The following is a 12,624-nucleotide window of genomic DNA, read 5'->3' as shown; positions in this document are numbered from 1 at the left end:
CTCGTGATCAATTCTAAATAACCTATCGATGATTCTCATGGTGGTCTATCATTTGTGGCTATCCTGCAGAGAGAGGGGTCTTGGTTTCATTCTCACCGTAAAATTTCCTACGTGTGACAACATGTGCCATGTACATGGGGCTTTCCTAGTACCATTCTAAGGCTTAAACAAAAGCTTCAAAGAACGTCGTCTCTCTATATGGGTAAGTCTCTTAGATTTACCATTCCGAATAGCAAGAGAATGACAATAGTAAGTCGTCATGGTGGCCAAGCCATGTCGCACTGAAATCATTACCTTGTATAAGGCTTAGTGAATCTCGTATTCTAACACTTGTACATCCTCACAAGCGTTGCAGAGTTTCTCTTGTCCACGAACGAAGTTCGGATAAACCATTGGTTCTGCAAGCTAAACAAAACATCTATCGTTTCTTCACCACTCTCAAGTTGTCGTATGCTCCTAAGAAAACGTTTGCTGATACAAGTTTCCTTCTCCAAAAAGATAGTACTTGATCCTTGTTAGTCCCGGGGTCTATGGGTTTCAGGCATACTTGGGGTAAATGTGACACGCCGCTGGGTGGTGGGTGGTTCCTTCACACAAGAAACAAGTCACCTGACTAGTTGGGCATTCCTCAGCTGGGTGATTTTCTTCACAATGAGGGCATCCATCCTTCTGTTCTTCCTGGGTGTGTCCTATTTCTCCATAGATCTTGCATGCACAAGGCTTCTTCATCGGGCTTATCATAGCACTTCTTAATAAGTCGGTATCTTAACAAAGTCTTCTTGAATTCGTTCCAGGTTTCTGCTCCACTAAATCCTTGTATGGCATGATGCATTTTCCACCAGATAGCAGTACTTTGGGTAAAGTACCGGAGAGCGTGTTCCACTACATACTTCCTTGAGATCAAGTTGCTCCCGAAGTGGTTCTCCATGTTTTGAGTCCATATATCAGCCTCCAACTGGGTCATTGGTCCAGAGACTACAAGTCCAGCTTCATACTCCATCTGGTAGGGTTGAGGTTTTGGGGATGAGACGGGTAAGAGAGGGAGGAAGATACACACAGTACAAACGATATTTTTGAGAATAGGTTTTATTTGTGGCTGTCGAAAAAACACACACCAATGACGGCTCACAAATCATCGTATCTAACGTGGGTATATAAAAGGGGTTTGGACTTCTAATGGTCATATAATTATTCGAACACTTCAGGGTCTTCGAGTTCTTCGGGTCTTGAGAGTCTACTGTTGGTGTAGCTTCAATTCTTCAGACGCGTGGTGAAATCCTCTTTACTTTGAAGTAGAACTCCGTTGATTCTTCATGAGCTCGAAGGGGTCAGGGTATTGTCTAACTATTGGAGGTGAGAGAGAACATTTGATGAAGTCAGAAGAGATGAGAGGTAAAGAATGTTCTTGGAAATAAAATTTTAGAGAGATCATTTCCTAAGAAATTTCCAGTTTCTAGAGGTCGCGTCCTACAGTCAACATGTGCTCTGATACCATCTCTGTAGCGACCCGACTCACGACGAGTCAAGCCTCTGTGTTTCTGTGCCATCCCTGGATCAGTATGCTGGCACACACAGTACATCAATGTATATATCAAAGTGCAATCACATGTAAAATAGCGTAAAACTGATATGTACCTTAAATATCTCAGCGGAAGCGGTCAAGGGAGTGGAGTCCCAATAAACACCAACGGCAAGTTGAGTGCAGACCGTAACCCTGAATCGTACTCTTACTCGTCGAAGAAAAGTATCTGCAACATAAGACGTTGCAGCAGTGTAGGTCAGCATATTGAATATGCCGGCAAGTCACATAAGAGAGGGGTAAAGTAATAATCAACTATCTCTACATGCATATTTGGTCAGTGGAGCTAAGTTTTGCATAAAGCCAGTTTTATCCTACAACAAGAGGGGTTGAAAGCAAAATTTACTACAATGTTTGTTGTTAACGAGATGGTTCCGCCAACCAGTTCTCGTACCCGAGTTGTCAATAATTACCCTCATCAAATATTATTATTTGTGTTGAGAATTTCAGATAACTTCAGTTCCTTTGGCTCAAGTTGTCCATGACCGTGGACACGGCTAATCGATTAGGTTTGAGTACTCTGCAGAGTTTTGCACACGTTCCCCACAAGATTTGATCGCCTCCGAGTATGTCCTCGCACTTCAGGGTGTTTGAAGACCGGATGATCAAAACATGGTCTTTCAACGGGTCCCTCTGAATCCCCGTCGGTGCCCATCCATTCCTACCGTTCGTCTACATCTGCTAGCACCGCATGTCCAGAGTCGCCACGTTGTCCAACCAAGCCAGAGCCCATAATGACTTGTGGCTGTGCAGGTAAGCCTTGGGTCTTGAAAATATCCGTCCGTCTCTTTGAGCCTGGGTGAAGCTTTCCGCAGGATGACATGGCCTCTCCAGCATCCCGGGCATCCACTGGGTTTTCCAGGGAGCCGATCAACCGTCCTTCACCCAGTGTTGCATTGCGTCCGAGGTCTTGAAAATCTTGTCTTAGTCCGGTCTTGATTATTATATCAACCTCGCATCACTCGTGGTATACACTCAACCGACAGCCCGTCTACTCAAGCATAGCATTAAGAAATTGTCGTCCCGGGGCCAAGTATCGGGGTTGTTGTGTTCCTACCACATGATACTACAACTTATGCTAAAGTTTCCAAGTACCTAGGCAGCATGCAATTGGGCATAGGATGGTAGAACTACAATGCATAAAACATGGGTGATAGTATGATCAAAGTGACTTGCCTGTGATGTTGACGAAGAAGAAATTCCTCGAGAAAATAACTTGATAGACTACTCGTCACTCTCCGATGAAATCTATATAGCAAACATATCATTCACATAAGCACACATACTAGCATTCATTCTAGCAATCAAAACAAAAGAGAGAGTGAATAGAAATCTGAAAGAAACTTCAAATAAGACTAGGGAGTTTTCTACTACGTCAAACACTAAATGGTTTTGTCTAACAGAAAATAATAACACGGAACTAAGACATAAATCTAACTAAGATAAAATAAAGTATTTTTCGCAAAACCTTTTGAAAGTATTCCCAAACGGGATTTGAAATAGTGTAGAAACCAATCGCAAGTTACTAAGGAACTAGAATTGATTTCATGATAACAAATAGAAAAAAGAAAAAACTTGTTGCAAACCTACTGTTATCTAACAGAAAACCAAATATAAACTTTCTCAAATATAAAATAAACTAATTTAAAAACAAATATAGAAAAAGAAATAGCTATAATCCTAAAAGAACTAAAACATAATCTGTTTTGGTAAAAAAGCCAATTAAAAATATTTAAAAAAAACTGAAACTGAAACTACTGAAAGATATGATCAACAGGAAGCAGCAGCAAAAAGAATCAAATTAAAAGCTATTTTTAAACTCCCGGAATAAGCAAAACAAGCTTTAATTCAAATCTGATCTAACTTAATTTTGATAAATCCAAACATAGGAAAATTATATATCTACAGAAACTGCATAAAATTTGTGATCCAACGCAAAAAGAATCACCTAATTCGGAGTTATAGACTAACAGATATGAATTTTCTAAGATTGCAATTTTCTGAAAAAACTGCAATACGGGATTTCGTGAATCTCACCGGAGTTAGTCGCCGGAGTTGGAGAAGACGACGGGAAGGTGGCTCCGGTGGCCGGCTGAGGCAGCGGAGGGTTCCAGGCGGGGGAGGAGGGCTCCGGCCGAAGGTTGGTGGTGCCGGCGGGGCGTGGGGCGACGGGAGGAGGCAGCAGGACCTCCGGCGAGTTCCTGTTGAAGATGAACTCCGGCGAGGCGGGGGCTGCGGCTAGAGGCAAGGAGAGGTATGGGTCTTGGGGAAAATGAATAGACGAGGGTGTGGGGGTTCTTATAGGGGCGACGGGAGGTGCTGGGAGGGAAAGAGCTTCGCGAATCCCGGAGGTGGAGATCTCCTCTCCATGGATGGCAAGTTTCCTGTACGTGAGGGAGAGATGGAGGTAGGAGATGATCGCTGTTGGGCCAAAATAGGGAAAGGTTTTAATGGGCCAGGAGGTATTCCTAATAAAAGTGATCTCCTTCCTATTTTCAAAACTAGGAAACTAAAACGTTAAAAAGGAAATCAAATCAACTCGGAATAAAGAGTTTTTATATACTAAAATTATCAGAAAAATAAAATATAGATGATGGGCATTTTTCCACGGCAAAAATAAAATTTCAGAAAAAATGTTTTTCCAAAAATCCCTGAAAGCATTATTTCTTTTTGCAAATAATTTTCAAATGATCCTCTAAGTTTGAGGGTTCAATTAACTTTCAAAATGCCCGTGGGTTCGAGGGTCATGTTCCTCCTCTCTAGAATGTATTTCCCGGCATTTTGTTGCGCGAAGAAAACGAATGGAAATGCAAGAGAATTTAATGCAAATATCTCCGTTCAAATTCTTTATAGTTGAAGAAGTCATGTCATCTTCTCTCGTTGCTTTTAAAAGATTGAATTTGAATTCACCGGAGATGGGGAAAGTCATTTTATTCCCTCTCTTTCAAAAGTTTCAGAAAGTTTCAAATTTTACACAAGTTTCAATCACTCAGCAAACAAACAAACAATCAATCTAATAATTATATTAACATTCCAAAATTTATAATTTGGGGATGTTACAATCGACCATGTGAAGACTGATGATCAACTGGCAGATATCTTTACTAAGCCCTTGGATGAGAAAAGGTTTTGCAAGTTGCGGTGTGAGCTAAATATCTTAGAGTCCTCAAATGTTTTGTAAAAACATGCACACATCCTAACACTTATGCAAAGTTGATGACTTAGATGTGCAACACATGATGCATCGATTTTCTTCAACTGATGAAGAATGTCACTCTGAATGTGAAGAAACTAACGAAGAAATTGATTCTCAGGGCCCTACTGTTGGAAATATGCCCTAGAGGCAATAATAAATTAGTTATTATTATATTTCTTTGTTCATGATAATCGTTTATTATCCATCTATAATTGTATTGATTGGAAACACAATACTTGTGTGGATACATAGACAAAACTCTGTCCCTAGTAAGTCTCTAGTTGACTAGCTCGTTGATCAAAGATGGTCAAGGTTTCCTGGCCATAGGCAAGTGTTGTTACTTGATAAATGGGATCACATCATTAGGAGAATCATGCGATGGACTAGACCCAAACTAATAGACGTAGCATGTTGATCGTGTCATTTTGTTGCTACTGTTTTCTGCGTGTCAATTATTTGTTCCTATGACCATGAGATCATATAACTCACTGACACCGGAGAAATGCTTTGTGTGTATCAAACGTCGCAACGTAACTGGGTGACTATAAAGATGCTCTACAGGTATCTCCGAAGGTGTTCGTTGAGTTAGTATGGATCGAGACTGGGATTTGTCACTCCGTGTGACGGAGAGGTATCTCGGGGCCCACTCTGTAATACAACATCACACACAAGCCTTGCAAGCAATGTGACTTAGTGTAAGTTGCGGTATCTTGTATTACGGAACGAGTAAAGAGACTTGCCGGTAAACGAGATTGAAATAGGTATGCGGATACTGACGATCGAATCTCGGGCAAGTAACATACCGAAGGACAAAGGGAATGACATACGGGATTATACGAATCCTTGGCACTGAGGTTCAAACAATAAGATCTTCGTAGAATATGTAGGATCCAATATGGGCATCCAGGTCCCGCTATTGGATATTGACCGAGGAGTCTCTCGGGTCATGTCTACATAGTTCTCGAACCCGCGGGGTGTGCACACTTAAGGTTCGACGTTGTTTTATGCGTATTTGAGTTATATGGTTGGTTGCCGAATGTTGTTCGGAGTCCCGGATGAGATCACGGACGTCACGAGGGTTTCCAGAATGGTCCGGAAACGAAGATTGATATACAAGATGACCTCATTTGATTACCGGAAGGTCTTCGGAGTTACCGGGAATGTACCGGGAATGACGAATGGGTTCCGGGAGTTCACCGGGGGGGCAACCCACCCCAGGGAAGCCCATAGGCCTTGGGGGTGGCACACCAGCCCTTGGTGGGCTGGTGGGACATCCCAAGAAGGCCCTATGCGCCATAAGAAGAAAACCAAAGAGAAAAGGAAAAAAAAGGAGGAGGTGGGAACGGGAAGAAGGACTCCACCCACCAAACCAAGTTGGACTCGGTTTGGGGGGGAGACATCCCCCCCTTGGCTCGGCCGACCCCCTTGGGGCTCCTTGAGCCCCAAGGCAAGGCTCCCCCTCTTCCCACCTATATATACGGAGGTTTTAGGGCTGATTTGAGACGACTTTTCCACGGCAGCCCGACCACATACCTCCACGGTTTTTCCTCTAGATCGCGTTTCTGCGGAGCTTAGGCGGAGCCCTGCCGAGATTAGATCACCACCAACCTCCGGAGCGCCATCACGCTGCCGGAGAAATCTTCTACCTCTCCGTCTCTCTTGCTGGATCAAGAAGGCCGAGATCATCGTCGAGCTGTACGTGTGCTGAACGCGGAGGTGCCGTCCGTTCGGCACTAGATCGTGGGACTAACCGCGGGACGGTTCGCGGGGCGGATCGAGGGAGGTAAGGACGTTCGACTACATCAACCGCGTTCACTAACGCTTCTGCTGTACGGTCTACAAGGGTACGTAGATCACACATCCCCTCTCGTAGATGGACATCACCATGATAGGTCTTCGTGCGCGTAGGAAAATTTTTGTTTCCCATGCGACGTTCCCCAACAGTGGCATCATGAGCTAGGTTCATGCGTAGATGTCTTCTCGAGTAGAACACAAAAGTTTTTGTGGGCGGTGATGTGCGTTTTGCTGCCCTCCTTAGTCGTTTCTTGATTCCGCGGTATTGTTGGATCGAAGCGGCTCGGACCGACATTACTCGTACGCTTACGAGAGACTGGTTTCATCGCTACGAGTAACTCCGTTGCTCAAAGATGACTGGCGGGTGTCAGTTTCTCCAACTTTAGTTGAATCGGAATTGACCAAGGAGGTCCTTGGATGAGGTTAAATAGCAATTCATATATCTCCGTTGTGGTGTTTGCGTAAGTAAGATGCGATCCTACTAGATACCCATGGTCACCACGTAAAACATGCAACAACAAAATTAGAGGACGTCTAACTTGTTTTTGCAGGGTATGCTTGTGATGTGATATGGCCAACGATGTGATGTGATATATTGGATGTATGAGATGATCATGTTGTAATAGTTAATATCGACTTGCACGTCGATGGTACGGCACACGGCAGGAGCCATAGGGTTGACTTTAAACTAACGTTTGTGCTTGCAGATGTGTTTACTATATTGCTAGGACATAGCTTTAGTAGTAATAGCATGAGTAGCACGACAACCCCGATGGCGACACGTTGATGGAGATCATGGTGTGACGCCGGTGACAAGAAGATCGTGTCGGTGCTTTGGTGATGGAGATCAAGAAGCGCATGATGATGGCCATATCATGTCACTTATGAATTGCATGTGATGTTAATCCTTTTTGCACCTTATCTTGCTTAGAACGACGGTAGCATTATGAGGTGATCTCTCACTAATATTTCAAGACGAAATTGTGTTCTCCCCGACTGTGCACCGTTGCGACAGTTCTTCGTTTCGAGACACCACGTGATGACCGGGTGTGATAGACTCAACGTTCACATACAACGAGTGCAAAACAGTTGCACACGCGGAACACTCGGGTTAAGCTTGACGAGCCTAGCATGTGCAAACATGGCCTCGGAACACATGAGACCGAAAGGTCGAGCATGAATCGTATAGTTGATATGATTAGCATAGAGATGCTTACCACTGAAACTATTCTCGACTCACGTGATGATCGGACTTGAGATAGTGGATTTGGATCATGTACCACTCAAATGACTAGAGAGATGTACTTTTTGAGTGGGAGTTCTTAAGTAATATGATTAATTGAACTAATTGTCATGAACATAGTCTAATGGTCTTTGCGAATTACGATGTAGCTTGCGCTATAGCTCTACTGTTTTTATATGTTCCTAGAGAAAATTTAGTTGAAAGTTGATAGTAGCAAACTTTGAAGAGGATTGTCCTCGTTGCTGTGCAGAAGGCTTATGTCCTTAATGCACCACTCGGTGTGCTGCACCTCGAGCGTCGTATGTGGATGCTGTGAACATCCGACATACACGTTTCTGATGACTACACGATAGTTCAGTGCAAAATACTTAATGGCTTAGAAGCAAGGCATCGAAGACGTTTTGAAATGTCATGGAACATAAGTGATGTTCTAAAGAGATGAAATTGTGATTTCATGCTCGTGCCCTTGTTGAGAGGTACGAGACCTCCGACAAGATTCTTTGTCCACAAAGTAAAGGAGAAAAGCTCAATCGTTGAGCGTGTGCTCAGATTGTCTGAGTACGACAATCACTTGAATCAAGTGGGAGTTAATCTTCCAGATGAGATAGTGATGGTTCTCCAAAGTCACTGCCACCAAGCTGTGAGAGCTTCGTGATGAACTATAACATATCAAGGATAGATACAATGATCCTTGAGCGATTCGCGATGTTTGACACTGCGAAAGTAGAAATCAAGAAGGAGCATCAATAGTTGATGGTTTGTAAAACCACTAAGTTTCAAGAAAGGCAAGGGCTAGAAGGGATACTTCGTGAAACGGCAAAACAGTTGCTGCACTAATGAAGAGACCCAAGATTAAACCCAAACCCGAGACTAAGTGCTTCTGTAATGAGGGGAACAGTCACTGAGGCGGAGCAACTCTAGATACTTGGTAGATAAGAAGGCTGGCAAAAGTCGAAAGAAGTATATTTGATATACATGATGTTGATGTGTACTTTACTAGTACTCCTAGTAGCATGAGGGTATTGGATACCGGTTCGGTTGCTAAGTGATTAGTAACACGAAACGAAAGCTACGGCATAAACGGAGACTAGCTAAAGGTGAGGTGACGATACGTGTTAGAAGTGTTTCCAAGGTTGATATGATCAAACGTCGCACGCTCCCTCTACCATCGGGATTGGTGTTAAACCTAAATAATTGTTATTTGGTGCTTACGTTAAGCATGAACATGATTGGATCGTGTTTATTGCAATACGATTATTCATTTAAAGAGAATAATGGTTACTCTATTTTCTTGAATAATCACCTTCAATGGTTTATTGAATCTCGATCGTAGTGTTACACATGTTCATGATATTGGTGCCAAAAGATACGAGGTAATGATGATAGTACCACTTACTTGTGGCACTGCCGCTTGAGTCATGTTGGTATAAATTGCATGAAGAGGCTCCATGCTGATGGATCTTTATACTCACTTGATTTTGAATCACTAGTGACATGCAAATCATACCACATGAGCAAGGCCTTGTTTTCATTGAGATGAAATAAGATAGTAACTTGTTGGAAGTGATACATTTTGATGTATGCAGTCCAATGGGTGCTGAGGCACGCAGTGGATATCATTATGTTCTTACTTCAATGACGATTTGAGTAGATACTAGAGTATTTGCTTAATGAATCACAAGTCTGAAATATTGAAAAGTTCAATTCTGTTTCGGAGTGAAGTTCGTCGTAACAAGAGGATAAACTGTCTACGATATGATCATAGAAATGAATATCTGAGTTCCGAGTTTTGGTACGCAGTTAAGACACTGTGGAAATTGTTTCGCGGTTCATGCCACCTAGAACATCATAGTGTGATGATGCGTCTGAACGTCATAGCCACACACTATTTGGTATGGTGCATGTTATGATGTCTCTTATCGAATTACCACTATCGTTTATGGGTTATGCATTAGAGACAACCGCATTCACTTTAAAATAGGGCACCGCGTATTTCCGTTGAGATGACACAGTATAGACTGAGGTTTAGAGAAATCTAAACTGTCGTTTCTTGAAAGTTTGGGGCTTCGACACTTATGTGAAAAGGTTTCAGTCTGATAAGCTCGAACCCAAAGCGGATAAATGCATCTTCATAGGATATCCAAAACAGTTGGGTACATCTCCTATCTCAGATCCGAAAGCAAAGTGTTTGTTTCTAGAAACGGATCCTTTCTCGAGGAAAGGTTTCTCTCGAAAGAATTGAGTGGGAGGGTGGTAGAACTTGATGAGGTTATCGAACCATCACTTCCACCAGTGTGTAGCAGGGCGCAGGAAGTTGTTCCTGTGGTGCCTACACCAATTGAAGTGAAAGCTGATGATGGTGATCATCAAGCATCGGATCAAGTTACTACAAGCCTCGTAGGTTGACAAGGTCGCATACTACTGCAGAGTGGTACGGTAACCCTGTCTTGGAGGTCATGTTGTTGAGCAACAGTGAACCTACGAGTTATGGAGAAAGCAATGGTGGGCTCGGATTCCGACAAATGGCTGGAAGCCATGAAATCCGAGAGAGGATCCATGTATGAAAACAAAGTGTAGACTTTGGAAGAACTACTTGATGGTCATAGGACTATTGAGTAAAGATGGATCTTTAAAAGGAAGACAGACGATGATGGTGATAAGTCACTATTAAGAAAAGCTCGACTTGTCGCAAAGATGTTTCCGACAAGATCAAACAGTTGACTATGATGAGACCTTCTCACTCATAGCGATGCTAAAGTCTGTTAGAATTATGTTAGTAATTGCTGCATTATTTATGAAATATTGCACGTAGGATGTCAAAACATTGTTTACTCGACGATTTCCTTGAGCAAACATTGTATGTGATACAACCAGGAGGTTTTGTCAATCCTAAAGATACTAGCAAGTATGCAAGCTCCAGTGATCCTTCAATGGACTGGTGCAAGCATCTCGGAGTTGGAATATACACTTTGATGAGATGATCAAAGATTTTGGGTTTGTACAAGGTTTATGAGAAACTTGTATTTCCAAAGAAGTGAGTGGGAGCACTATAGAATTTCTGATAAGTATATGTGGTTGACATATTGTGGATCAGAAGTATTGTAGAATTTCTGTAAAGCATACAAGGTTGTTTGAAAAGAATTTTCAAAGGAATACCTGGATTGCACTGCTTGAACGTTGCGCATCAAAGATCTATGGAGATAGATCAAAAAGCGCTTAATGGGAGTTTCAACAAGATGCATGCCTTGACAAGATTTTGAAGGAGTTCAAAATAGATCAGCAAAGAAGGAGTTCTTGGTTGAGTTGTAAGGTGTGAACTTGAGTAAGACTCAAAACCCGACCCCGGCAGAATAAAGAGAATAGATGAAGGTCGTCTTCTATGCCTTGGCCGTAGAATCTGAAGTATGCCATGCTGGGTACCGCACCTGATGTGTGCCTTGACTCAAAGTCTGTTGAGAGGTACAGAGAGTGATCCATGATTGAATCACTAGCAGCGGTCAAAATTTATCCTTAGTAACTGATGGACTAAGGAATTTTTCTCGATTATGGAGGTGGTTAAAGAGTTCGTCGTAAAGGGTTATGTCGATGTAAGCTTTGACACTAATCCGAATAACTATAAGTAGTGAAACAGATTCGTATAGTAGAGTAGATATTTGGAGTATTTCCAAATAGCACATAGTAGCAGCATCTATAAGATGACATAAAGATTTGTAAAGAACACACGGATCTGAAAGTTTCAGAACCGTTCACTAAAACCTCTCTCACGAGCAAAACGTGATCAGACCCCATAACTATATGGGTGTTGGATTCGTTGGAATCACATGGTGATGTGAACTAGATTATTGACTCTAGTGCAAGTGGGAGACTGTTGGAAATATGCCCTAGAGGCAATAATAAATTAGTTATTATTATATTTCTTTGTTCATGATAATCATTTATTATCCATGCTATAATTGTCTTGATTGGAAACACAATACTTGTGTGGATACATAGACAAAACACTGTCCCTAGTAAGCCTCTAGTTGACTAGATCGTTGATCAAAGATGGTCAAGGTTTCCTGGCCATAGGCAAGTGTTGTTACTTGATAAACGGGATCACATCATTAGGAGAATCATGTGATGGACTAGACCCAAACTAATAGACGTAGCATGTTGATCATGTCATTTTGTTGCTACTGTTTTCTGTGTGTCAAGTATTTGTTCCTATGACCATGAGATCATATAACTCACTGACACCGGAGGAATGCTTTGTGTGTATCAAACGTCGCAACGTAACTGGGTGACTATAAAGATGCTCTACAGGTATCTCCAAAGGTGTTAGTTGAGTTAGTATGGATCAAGACTGGGATTTGTCACTCCGTGTGACGGAGAGGTATCTCGGGGCCCACTCCGTAATACAACATCACACACAAGCCTTGCAAGAAATGTGACTTAGTGTAAGTTGCGGGATCTTGTATTACGGAACGAGTAAAGATACTTGCCGGTAAACGATATTGAAATAGGTATGCGGATACTGACGATCGAATCTCGGGCAAGTAACATACCGAAGGACAAAGGGAATGACATACGGGATTATATGAATCCTTGGCACTAAGGTTCAAACGATAAGATCTTCGTAGAATATGTAAGATCCAATATGGGCATCCTGGTCCCGCTATTGGATATTGATCGAGGAGTCTCTCGGGTCATGTCTACATAGTTCTCGAACCCGCAGGGTCTGCACACTTAAGGTTCGACGGTGTTTTATGCGTATTTGAGTTATATGGTTGGTTACCGAATGTTGTTCGGAGTCCCGGATGAGATCACGGACGT

This window comes from Hordeum vulgare, chromosome 4H (assembly GCF_904849725.1).
Source record: "Hordeum vulgare subsp. vulgare chromosome 4H, MorexV3_pseudomolecules_assembly, whole genome shotgun sequence".
Classification (NCBI taxonomy): domain Eukaryota; kingdom Viridiplantae; phylum Streptophyta; class Magnoliopsida; order Poales; family Poaceae; genus Hordeum; species Hordeum vulgare.
The sequence above is the reverse complement of the archived record's forward strand: the minus strand, read 5'-3'. Positions refer to the sequence as shown.